The following is a 12,942-nucleotide window of genomic DNA, read 5'->3' as shown; positions in this document are numbered from 1 at the left end:
ATAAACATTCTAACTAATAGCGTATTATACAAACGTATAAAGAGTAACAGGTGTGTAGTGAACGGAGGTCTGGCCTTAGCCGTCAGCTCCTAGGTGATCTCTTGGTCTACGAGATAAGGAGAGTCTTTGTCTGCCTGGAGCTTTGGCCATGGGATAGTCTGAGAGTGTGATTTAGGATGGGGGCTTTGGCTGTGGCACATCCATTCCAACCTCAGGAGGAAGTGGAACCTGAGGGCATCAGCCCAGCCATCGGAAGGGGCTGGAGACAACAAGTCAACTCTACCCACATGGGCAGAGTGTGACTGACGGCTAATAAAAACGTGGACAACAGGAGTGTGGTGAGCTGCCCGGTTGGCAAGACTGTGTGCACACATGACGCTGGGGTGGGGGAGGTAATGTCCCCAAGTTCCCACAGGGCAGAACAGCGAGAGATCTGCCTCTGGACCCCCCACTCTGCCCTGGGGGATGTCTACCTATATCCTTCCTCTGTGACACGCTGGGGCTATAATAACCTCCTGTGAGTCCTTCACAAGCTACCACATCTGAGGGGGTAGGGGAAGCCTGGGAAGTGAGGACTGTCTGGCTCCTCGGCCTCGCAGTTTGACTCACTCCTGGATGAGGAAGCTGGAGGGCAGGTACTGGCTGGCAAGGAGGCACGCGACCAGACTGACAGCGTGAGGAGCTGCTGCCACCTTCAAGGCTAAGAGGGAGCCCAGGAAGACCCCCCACCTGCAGGGGAAGGACCCAGGCCCCAATGATTACGGCTAAGAGGGAGTTCCAGGAAGACACCCCCCAACCCCCGCGGCACGGTCAGTAGGGTGTGGTGTGGCCATGATTCTCAGAATGTTAGAGAATGCCCTTTTTGGCGGCATCGGCAGAACTTTCTGGAAATCTACGCACTGGCACTCGCTGGAATTCCTGATGCTGGGCCGGGTAACTTGCTGAGGTCTGCTCCCTGCAGTTGGCGGAGATTCACCCCGGTTCAGCGGGTCACTCCTCCTCCGGGGTTGGCTCCCGCGTAGCGGCAGCCCCGGCCCCGCGGAAGTTGGAGCCTGTGGGGATGGCGCAGGGAGGCCGGGCCTGCAGGCCGCCCCGCGTGCAGCGCGGGGCCCGGAGGACGAACCACCTGCAGGTGCGACCTTCCTTCCTGCCGTGCTCGCGCGCGCCCCCTGCCGACCGCCGCGAGGCCGTGCGGCTGCCGGCGGAAAGAGCGCAAGGCGCCCCGAGCCGCTTCCCGGGAGGCGAAGGGCCTCCCCGGGCGGGTGACGTCAGCCCGGGCCGCCCGCCGTCCCCGCCGCGCCGTGGGGCCACGGCCTGCGCCTCCCGCCGCGGGAGCTGCCGTCCCTCAGCGCTCCTCCAGCTAGACGCGCTGCTTCCCGCGCTTTCCGTTCGTGCAGTAGGTGATAGTTATATTTCCAAGCCTACAGACGCATCTGCTTTATTTTACTTTCTTTTCTTCCATGCTATTCTTTTCTTTTCTTTTCTTATTTTATTTCACACGTGTTCTTCCCCTGCCACTCTGCGGTTCCTGTTTAAAATGCCTGCTTTCAGGCGGCGCCGGGAGAGGGGCCGGGACGGGCGCTCCGGCCTCCCCGCCGGGGTCGGTGAGCAGGTGTGGCGTCCTCGGCCACCGTTCTTTTCCCGCAGCACGTGAAAAGCACTATCGCATCGTATTCAGAGGGGTATTGTACCTAATAATGAGGAGTTTCTAATTATTCTAATTTGACTTCTTGCATAAACACTTTAATTTCTCTTTCAGAAGTTTTGCGTGTGTCTTAGACATTGTCATTTTGCCATGATTGTTTCCGTGAGGACTTGTTTTAATGACCTTGTGCAGAACTAAGTGTGCTTTTTCATTCTGGAAATTCATATTTCTTTAATACCGGAAAAGTCTCAACTATTTAAAAAAATATTGCCTCACCCCAATTATCCCAAATTTCTCCTTTTGGAACTCTTAACAGACACATGAAAACCTCTCTTAAAGATCTTTTGATTGTGGTAGAATACCTATGACAAAATTTACCTTTTGTTTTTGACCGCACTCTCAGCCGTGAAAGGGCAGAGTCCTAACCACCGGACAGTCAGGGGATTCCTACAGTTCAATGGTGTGAAGTACATTCATATTGTTATGAAACCATCACCACCATCCAGCCCCACATTTCATCTTGGGAATCTGAAACTCGGCCCCCGGTTAAACACTATCTGTCCAATCTCCCTTCCCCCAGATCCTGGCAACCACCACCTACTTTCTGTCTTCATGATTTTGACATAGAAGTGGAATTATACAGTATTTGTCTTTTTGTAACTGGCTTACTTCACCTAGCATAATGTCCTCAAGGTTCACCCATGCCTTTTTTACTTTTCTTGCCTAATTTCTCTGGCAATTTGGGAAAAGAATAGGCTCTTCAGTAAGGGATTCTTGGACTACTGGATATCTGTATGGAAAACAATGAAATCTGTACATTTTCACAAGCAGTTTATATACAAAAATTAACTCAAAAACCAGATTAACTCGAAATGGATTAATGGCCTAAATAAAAGAGCTAAAACTATAAAGCTCTCAGAAGAAAACGTAGGGTAACTCTCCATGACCTTGGATTTGCCAAGGGTTTCCTAGCTTATAACACCAAAACCTGAACAATAAAAGATTAAATAATTTGAACTTTGTCAACATTAAAAACTTGTGTATCAAAGGCAATTATCAAGAAAGTGAAAAGACAACCTACAGATTGCCATAAAATATTCGCAAACATATATCTAATAAGGTCTAGTATCCAGAATATATGAAGAACTTTTACAATTCAACAACCAAAAGACCCTTGAATCCATCAAAGGTGACCAGTGCTTTTTACAAGAAATATCATAATGAGCTCATGGTTTTAAACATATCTGATGTGTTTCAGTCTATTGGAATCATTTTATTTACTACTCAGATTGCCTTATCTTTGTTAACCTGAGCAATTGAAAGATTAAATAATTTGAACTTCATCAAAATTAAAAAATTCTGTATCAAAGGCAATTACCAAGAAAGTGAAAAGACAACCTACAGAATGTGAGAAAATATTTGCAAACATATATCTAATAAGATCTAGTATCCAGAATATATGAAGAATATACTGGGGACTTCCCTGGTGGCACAGTGGTTAAGAATCGCCTGCCAATGCAGGGGACACGGGTTCCATCCCTGGTCTGGGAAGATCCCACATGGCTGGGAGCAGCTAAGCCCATGCACCACAACTACTGAGCCAATTTGCTGCAGCTATTGAAGCCCGTGCACCTAGATCCCATGCTCTGCAACAAGAGAAGGCACCACAATGGCAAGCCCGCTCACTGCAACGAAGAGTAGCCCCTGCTTGCCACAGCTAGAGAAAGCCTGCGCAGCAACAAAGACCCAACACAGCCCAAATAAATAAATAAATAAATAAATCTTAAAAAAAAAGAAGAACATACTGCTTGGATTGCCTTATCTTTATCAAGTGGGAGCCTCTTCAATTTAGCTTTCAAGTACTTTAAACACAACACCACTAATGTCCTCGCTACCCCGGGTGACAAGATGCTCCAGAATCATGGTCTTATATTTCCCACCCCAAGGCCTGGAATCAGTCATCCAGTCCTCGCTCTTCACTTTTCAATAGGCAGAGCCGGGAAGTCTGTCTACATCTATACTCCCTCCCCTGCAAAGAGGAAACACTTCTTGAGTTCATACCGATGCTGTCAGTTCAAATTTAGGACTAAAGGTGTACACTTAGCCTATTCTGTCCTAGATCTGTGCCTTCTTTTTTCACACAGAAAATACTTATTCTCAAGGACATTAGGAGTGATATAATTAGAATATAATATAACTCCTGGAGTTATAGCTGTAGCCCATAATATGCATAAAACAGACTTAGAATGAAAATAACAACACTGACACCAACGTAATTACTGACAGCAGTTTTAAAACACGTGTTTGCCTACTCTCTCCTTTAACCATTGTCTCCATGGTTGTCTTGTGTCTAATTTGTTAGGGCGAATATTCATTAAACACTATATTCTCTTCCTCACATGACAAATATGTTCTTCTTTCTACATGGAAATTCGGTGCTCACCATGTCTCTTTAAGTCAATCAATGTTGTTCCTGCCATTATGGTATCCAAAGATAGTTCTCTAGTGGACTTGGAAATAAGGGCCCATGGTCACAATACTCTCTTAGCTTTGTCCTACAAGTTGCTGACAATTTCTCTACATCCTTTGGATTGAAAATCATTTGCTGGATATAAGATTCTTGGCTCATATTTTTTCCCCTTGATTAAAAAAATATGTACTTATTTATTTGGCTGTGTTGGGTCTTAGTTGCAGGACACAGGAGCTTCGTTGCTGCGTGGAGGATCTTTAGTTGTGTCATGTGGGATCTAGTTCCCTGACCAGGGATCGAACCCAGGCCCCCTGCATTGGGAGCTCGGAGTCTTATTAGCCACAGGACCACCAGGGAAGTCCCTTCCTCTGGATTTCTTGACTATATTTACCGTCTCCTGTCATAAAGTATTGCTGTAAAGAATCTCAGTTTTCTTTCATTAGTTGTACTTTGGACCCAAAAGAATATCTTCTTTTTCTTTCTTTTTTAAAAAGTCTAACAATTTAAAAAATATGTTTCTGTGTATGTCATTCAGGGTCAGTTTTCCCAGATGTAGTGTGTCCTTTCAGTTTTTAAGTTTTGGTACAGAATTTTCTGGAATTATATTTCCAAATGCTAATGCCTTGCTCCGATTTCCTGTTTGGTGATTGCCTATATACCCCCCGCTGAGCCTTCTGTGCCCGTCTTCTCTACCAGCCCTTCCTCTTAAGTATTTTCTCTCTCTATTTCTGTTTGTTTTTCCTCCTTTTCTCTCAGGACTTCTCACGGTGCTTATTCATGTGTGTTTTTTTTCTAGTTCTTTTTCACTTATGAAGTGATTCTTTTCTGAATTATGTTACCTCATTCCTGCTCTTCTCTGGTTCTTACTTACATTTCTCTGGTTCTTACTTACATTTTTTTCAATTCTTTATAATTTTTAATATCTTTTAACTAGTTTTGAGATACTAGGCCATTGTTTCCATCAGTTTTGTAAGCATGTCTTCCTTTTATCTTCTTTAGGGAACTTACCTGGTTTCTCGTTCTCACTTTTTAAAAATATTAAGTTTGTATAAGATTCAACATGGATCTGTTTCAGTTGTTTATTTTTAGTTTACAGGAGTTTCCCTAACTTTAAGAAGGGAGCTGCAATCTGTTTCTAACTTTACAGCTCTATGGCGCCATCTTCTGTCACTTTTATGAAAAGTTAAAAAATAAAAGGCCGCTGACTTTCTGAGATCTGACCCTGAGATCTGACTCTGCCCTTCGTTCCTGAGCTGCTTAAATATTTGCCACTCCTAGGAAGAGAGATTAGGCTGGTTAGTTTCGGAGTTTGGGGGTCACCAAACTCAGCACCTTTGTATCTTACTGATGACACCTTGTGCAAAACGCTGGTGGTTCAGATTTTGTTCTCAAACTGGCTCGCAGGCCCTCCTGGGAAGTCCTACTGGTCATTTGGGGATTTCACTTCCCTCTGGTGCTGCTTCCTCTCCACTATCATTTATTTCTGGCAATGTTTGGTGGTTTATTGCTGTCTGCTCATGTTTTGGAGATCTTGGGGTTGCTGCACCATCTGATTTTGTTGTAGATATCATCCAGGGGTTTTTGTTTTTCTTCATCCTAGTTGTTCTGTGTGAGCTTTTTATTTTAAAAAACAGAAAAATATTAACATTTTCTCTAAACCAATAAAGATATGGTTATGTTTTTGCTTTCTTTTTTTAAAAACAAATTTATTTATTTTTGGCTGCATTGGGTCTTCGTTGCTGCATGTGGGCTTTCTCTAGTTGTGGAGAGCAGGTGCTACTCTTTGTTGCGATGTGAGGGCTTCTCATTGTGGTGGCTTCTCTTATTGTGGAGCACAGGCTCTAGGTGCACAGGCTTCAGTAGCTGTGGCACACAGGCTCAGTAGTTGCGGAGCACGGGCTTAGTTGCTTCTTGGCATGTGTGATCGTCCCTGACCAGGGATCGAACCCATGTCCCCTGCATTGGCAGGGAAAGCCTGTGTTTTTGTTTTCAGAGCTTGAGCAGTCTTTGTCATTAAGTCCACAGCATGAAATATACTTCTCAGCTATAAACAGGATATCAGTATTTTTAATCTTGTTAGGTTTTTTTGTTTGCCCCACAGGGCATGCAGGATCTTAGTTCCCTGACCAGGGATCAAACCCACGCCCCCTGCAGTGCAAGCAGGAAGTCTTAACCACTGGACCGCCAGGGAAGTCCCTTGTCAGGGTTGTTTTGACCTAACTAGGTTAGAAATACGCATAGGACTACACCTAAAACCGTCAACCTTCATGAAAAGATGTGGCCATATCATTTAAATTAGAATATCTATTTCCCTTGATTTAGATATTTCTGCTTGGGGACTATCTTACAGGAATGGGAACTTCAGTATCAAGAAATACAAATATACATAACAAAGATATAAAAGCACATCATTTGTGGTGGTAAAAAGTAGGGAAAAAAACCTGTCAGTCCATCATTGGGAAATAGATTATTTGTAGAACATTTGCACTGTGGATTGGTCGTTCAACTATCAAAATGAATTAAAGCTTTATCAGTTAACCTGGAGAGATGTCTGTAATCTATTTTGCTTAGGAAAATCTTCCAAAATTTGGAAACAAAAAAAGGTGATTACATAATTTAATACCTGGCTCTAGCACTTTTTTTGGTTGGTTTTAAATACATTTATTTATTTATTTATTTTTGGCTGCATTGGGTCTTCGCTGCTGTGCATGGGCTTTCCTCTAGTTGTGGCAAGCAGGGGCTACTCTTCATTGCAGTGTGAGGGCTTCTCATTGCAGTGGCTTCTCTTGTTGTGGAGCATGGGCTCTAGGCGAACAGGCTTCAATAGTTGTGGCACATGGGCTCAGTAGTTGTGGCTCCTGGCTCTAGAAGGCAGGCTCAGTAGCTGCGGTGCACGGGCTTAGTTGCTCCATGGCATGTGGGATCTTCCTGGACCACGGCTCAAACCCATATCCCCTAATTCATAACCACTACGCCACCAGGGAAGTCCCTCTAGCACTTTCTAACGAGCTAGCCTGAGTGTATTCTGTTTCTGGAAATATAATGACTTGCTGTTTACAAATGATGAGGGCCCAGGCCTTTCACAACATTGTACAGTTAGAAATTAACCTGGAAATTCCCTCGTGGTCTAGTGGTTAGAATTTGGCATTCTCACTGCCAAGGGCCTGGGTTCAGTCCCTTGATGGGGAACTAAGATCCCACAAGCCAGGCAACATGGCCAAAAACACCCCCAGAAGAACAGATTACCTTGTAGGAAACTAATAAGATATGCTCTGGGCACTGAATTGTGTCCCCCACCAAACTCTAGTGCTGAAGCCCTGACCCCCAGTGTGACTGTATTTGGAGGTGGGGCATCTAAGGAGGGAATGAAGGTGAGGTGATGTCACCGGCAGGGCCTTGGGCCACTGGACCCGGTGGCCTAACAAGAGGGCAGGTGAGTGAGGAAGCCGGGTGCGGACACGGTGAGAAGGTGGCCTCTGTAGGCCAGGAGCACAGACCTCACCACAGGCCCGTCCTGATGACACCTTGGTCTTTGGCTTCCAGCTTCTGAAACAATGAACAAATAGATTTCTGTTGTATAAGCCACCCGGACTGTGGTCTTCTGTTTTGGCAGCTTGAGCTGGATAACACAATGCGATAAATTTTTCCTGTTTAGTAAAGACTCTAGCCCCGAAGTTTCTGATATTATATTTCACCAATTTTACATATAATCTAGCAGTCAATAAAAGGACAGCATTCCTTTTATCACTGTGCATATAAATCCAGTTTTCTCAAGTTCAAAGCGAGTAAATGTTGTCATGTTACTAGTTTCCACATTAATGATTCAAGTAAAATTTTGACAGATGCTCAGTATTATTTGTGTAGGAATTTTATCTTTACTATTTTGAGAAATAGGTGATGTTTTGCCTTTTTAAAAAATTTGTGGGGGACTTCCCTGGTGGAAGAAGCGGTAAGAATCTGCCTGCCAATGCAGGGGACACGGGTTCGATCCCTGATCCAGGAAGATCTCACATGCCATGGAGCAACTAAGCCCGTGCACCACAACTACTGAGGCTGCACTCTAGAGCCTGTGAGCCACAACTACTGAGGCCCTGGTGCCTATAGTCCCGTGCTCTGCAACAAGAGAAGCCACCACACTGAGAAGCCTGTGCACCACAATGAAGAATAGCCTCTGCTCGCTGCAACTAAGAGAAAGCTCATGTGCAGCATCAAAGACCCAATGCAGCTAAAAATAAATAAATAAATAAATTTATAACAACAACAACAACAAAAGAACCTGCCTGCCGATGCGGGGACGACACAGGTTCAAGCCCTAGTCCAGGAAGATCCCACATGTCTCAGAGCAACTAAGCCCATGTGCCACAACTACTGAGCCCACAACTACTGAAACCTGTGCGCCTAGAGCCCGTGCTCTGCAACGAGAAGCCACTGCAATGAGAAACCTGAGCAAGGAAGGGTAGCTCCCAGTAGCGACAACTAGAAGAAGCCCACATGCAGCAACAAAGACCCAATGTAGCCATAAATAAATAAATAAATAAATTTATTTTTTAAAAAATTTGTGGTATGGGACTTCCCTGGCGGTCCAGTGGTTAAGACTCTGAGCTTCCAGTGCCAGAGGCATGGGTTTGATCCCTGGTCGGGGAACTAAGATCCCACATGTTCTGTGGCATGGCCAAAAAAAAAAAATTGTGATAAAATATATTTAACTTAAGATTTGCCGCTTTCATCATGTGAAGTGTGCAGTGCAGTGGTGTTAAATACATTCACAACGTCGTGCCACCGTCACTACCATCCATTCCCAAACTTTTCATCACTGCAGACAGAAGCCCAACACCCACTGTGCAATAACTCTCATTTTCGTTCTTGCCCCCGTCCCTGGTAACCACCATTCTCCTTTCTGTCTTGACAAATGTGACTCTTCTAGGTGGTCCCTGTGAGTGGATTCGTGAAATACTTGTCCTTTTGTGTCTGACTTGCTTCACTGAGCACATTTTCAAGGTTCATGTTGTAACACGCACAGAACTGCCTTCTCTTTTGCGGCTGAAAAACACTCTGTGGTGTGGAGGGACCACATTTTGTTTATCCATCATCTGATCATGGACCTTACAGCTGTTTCTGCCTTCTGGCCGCTGGGAATAATGTTGTAACTTAGTGTCCAGCTGTCTCTTTAAGTCCCTGTTTTCAGTTCTAGATGCACACCTGGGAGGCCAGTGGCTGGGCCACAGGGTAAGTCTGTGTTCAGCTTCTGAGGAGCCACCGTGTGTGTGTTTGTTAATAGACTTTATTTTTCAGAGCAGTTTTAGGTTCACAGCATGATTTTTAAAAAAATATTTGTTATTTATTTGGCTCTGTGGAGTCTTAGTTGTGGCACATGGGATCTTTGTTGCAGTGCGAGGGCTTCTCTCTAGTTGTGGGAGGCAGGCATAGTTGCCCTGTGGCATGTGGGATCTTAGTTCCTGGATCAGGGATCGAACCTGGGTCCCCTACATTGGAAAGCAGATTCTTAACCACCAGACCACCAGGGAAGTCCCCTCACAGCACAACTGAGCAGAAAGTACAGACATTTCTCACGTGCTGCCTGCACCCACAAGCCTCCTGCACCATGGACACTGTGAACCAAAGTGGAACATTTGTTACAACCAACAAACCTACACGGACACATCCTCATCACCCAGAGTCCACAAGTTACACTTAGGGTCACTCTTGGGGCTGCACGATCTGCGGGTTTTGGTACCTGTGTAAGGACATGTCCACCATTAGAGTAAAACAGAACAGTCTCACTGCCCTAAAAGTCCTCTGTGCTCCACCTGTTCACCTCTCCACCCTTCAACCTCTGGCAGCCACTGGTCTTTTTACTGTCTCCATAGTTTTGTCTTTTCCAGAAGGTCATATGGTTGGAATCACACTGGGTGTGGTTTTTCAGATCGGCTTCTCTCACTTAGCAATATGCGCTTAGGTTTTCTCCATGTCTTTTCATGGTTTCATAGCTTGTTTCTTTTTAGCACTGAAAACATTCCATGGTTTATTTATCCACTCACCTACTGAAGGACACGTTTCCAACTTTAGCAATTATGAATAAAGCTGCTATAAATGTCTTTGTGCAGGTTTCTGTGTGGACATAACTTTTCAGCTCACTTGGGTTCATGCCAAGAAGAGCATTTGTTGAGTCCTAAGATAAAAGTGTCTTTAGTTCTATAAGAAACTGCTGTCAGAAACTGAAAGTTTGTGTCCTCCGCAAACTCACACGTTGAAGTTCTAAACCCCAACCTGAGGATGTTAGAAGGTGGGGCTTTGGAAGGTGATTAGGTCATGAGGGTGGGGCCCTCTTGAAGGGGGTCACTGTCCTCACGGAAGGGACCCCATCTGCCCTATGAGGTTACAGCAAGAAGACTTCTGGCTTTCAGTCAAGAAGGGGCCCCCCACCAAACACGGTATCTGCTGGTACCTTGATCTTGGATCTTTTAGCCTCAAGAACCAGGAGAAAAAAAAATTGTGTTGTTTATGAGTCTATTTTATTCAGTCGTAGCAGCAGGAAAAGACCAAGACAACTGCCAGGCTGTCTTCCGCAGCGGCTGCTCCGTTTGCCTCCTGACCAGCCGCGGCTGAGGATTCCTGCTGCTGCCCGCATCCTCACCAGCATTTGGTGTTGTCAGGGTTCTGGGTTTCGGCTGTTCTCACAGGTGTGTAGTGGCATCGCATTGCTGGTTTAAAAAAAAAAATTTTTTTTTTTTGACCAAGGGGATCTATGGGGTGTTTGTTTGTTTGTTTGTTTTTTGGCTGCACTGCATGGCTTGCAGGATCTTAGTTCCCCAAACCTGGGATTGAACCCTGGCCCTCAGCAGTGAAAGCGGGGAGTCCTAACCATGGCCTGTCAATCAATTTCACGTTTGAACTAGTTTACAGGCCCAGAGCCCCTTGAATGAAGGAGAGGACATGTCCTTGAGAGCAAGGTCCCCAGCGCACTGCCCAAAATTCATACTGTTAATCTTTCTCCCAGCCTTCACCAAAGGGACCAATGGCCTTTTACCAGTGCTTTGGGGAAAAGGAAATGATCAGAATTTTCAAGGAGTACTGGACACTGGCTCTGAACGGACAGTGATTTCAGGAGACTCTGTGTCCCTGTGGCTCCCAGTCAGAGTAGTGGATCAAGGAGGTCAGGTGGTCAATAGAGGTTTAGCTCAGGTCTTTCACACAGTGAGACCCAGGGGTCCCCAAACACATCTTGTGTTTTTTCTCCCAGTTCCATAATGCATAATTGGAATAGATGTACTTAGCCATTGGCTGTACCCCCTTCCTGGTTCCCCAACTTGTGAAGTGAGAGCACAGAGGTGAGAAAGAACATGCCCTGGTCCATAAGGCCCGCCAGGGCAGTTGGCTATCAGCTGGCAAAGCTGGCACTAGACCTTCACTGTCCTACCTCAGGGAATATCAACTCTCCAGCCCTGTGTCAGAGTTTAGTTCATAGGGTCTTGGTCACATTTGTAAGTGTATAACGCATTACTCTGAAGGAGTTCTATATATTCTGGTTATGAATCCCTTAGCAGATATATGGTTTATAAATATTTTCTCCCATTCTATAGGTTGACTTTTCACTCTGTTGATTGTTTCTATTTCTGTTTCTTTTTCTTTTCTTTCTTTCTTTCTTTCTTTCTTTCTTTCTTTCTTTCTTTCTTTCTTTTTGTTGATTGTTTCCATTGCTGTTTTTAATTTTGATGTAGTCCTATTGTCTATTTTTGCTTCTGTTACCTGTGTTTTTGGTTTCATGTCCAAGAAATCATTGCCAAATCCAATGTCATGAAGCCATCCCCCTATGTTTTATTTTAAGTGTTTTATAGTTTTAGCACTTCAGTGGAGGTTTTTGATCCACTTCAAGTTAATTTTTATATAGACTGTAAGGTAAGAATCCAACTTGAAAAGAAAAATGAAGTGGAGGTACCAAAAGTCCTGATTTCAAAATATACAACAATCGCTTCTCGGCCTTTTGGCTAAGATCAAGTGTAGTATCTGTTCTTATCAGTTTAATATCTATAAAAAATACAACAAAGCTACAGTCATCAAAACAGTGTGGTCTGGCCATAAAGACAGACTTGTAGACCAATGGAATGAATAAATAGAGAACCCAGAAAAGAACCCTCAAGGATGTGGTCAAATGGTATCTGATGAGAGTGCAAAGGTCCAAAATGTAGTTGCTTGTGCTAAGCCCCAAGTCACAAAACTGAATCTCAGTTCTCCTGGAAATGGAACCTTAAACTAGTAAGTTAGGAAGCACTTGTCTTACTTACAGTATTACTAGTTAAGTAATCTGCCTTATAAACCCCTTCTATCCCCTCAAGGAAAGTAATTCTGTAGTAACTAATATGATTTTTGCAGTTTTGCCTCATGTAATTTCCTTGTTCCTGTTCCCTTCTGCATATAAAAGTCTTTCCTGTTTTTTTTAATTAATTAATTAATTTGGCTGCTTCAGGTTTTAGTTGCAGCATGCAGGATCTTCACTGTGGCACGCAAGATCTTTTCTTGTGGTGTGAGAGCTTTTCTCTAATTGTGGTGCATGGGCTCTAGAGTGCGAGGGCTTTGTTGTCCCAAGGCTTGTGGGATTTTAGTTCCCTGACCAGGGATTGTACCTGAGTCCTTTGCATTGAAAGGCAGATTCTTAACCACTGGACCACCAAGGAAGTTCCTAAAAGTCTTTTTTCTTCCTGTACAGCCTTTTTTTTTTTTTTTTTGTCCTCAGCAGTGAGAACATGGAGTCCCAACCACTGTGCCACCAGGGAATTCCCTGTATAGCTTCTTGAAGCTCCTTTCTATCTGCCAGACAGGATACTGCCAA

General features: G+C 44.5%; 1 pseudogene; it reads left to right on the top strand.

Annotated features, from left to right (window-relative positions):
- Positions 1 to 12,080: 12,080 nt before the first annotated feature.
- LOC130836025 (U2 spliceosomal RNA) lies at positions 12,081 to 12,171 on the top strand (annotated as a pseudogene).
- The last annotated feature ends 771 nt before the right edge of the window (positions 12,172 to 12,942 follow it).

Source organism: Hippopotamus amphibius, chromosome 14 (assembly GCF_030028045.1).
Source record: "Hippopotamus amphibius kiboko isolate mHipAmp2 chromosome 14, mHipAmp2.hap2, whole genome shotgun sequence".
Taxonomy (NCBI): Eukaryota; Metazoa; Chordata; class Mammalia; order Artiodactyla; family Hippopotamidae; genus Hippopotamus; species Hippopotamus amphibius.
This window is presented reverse-complemented; position numbering and strand designations above follow the sequence as displayed.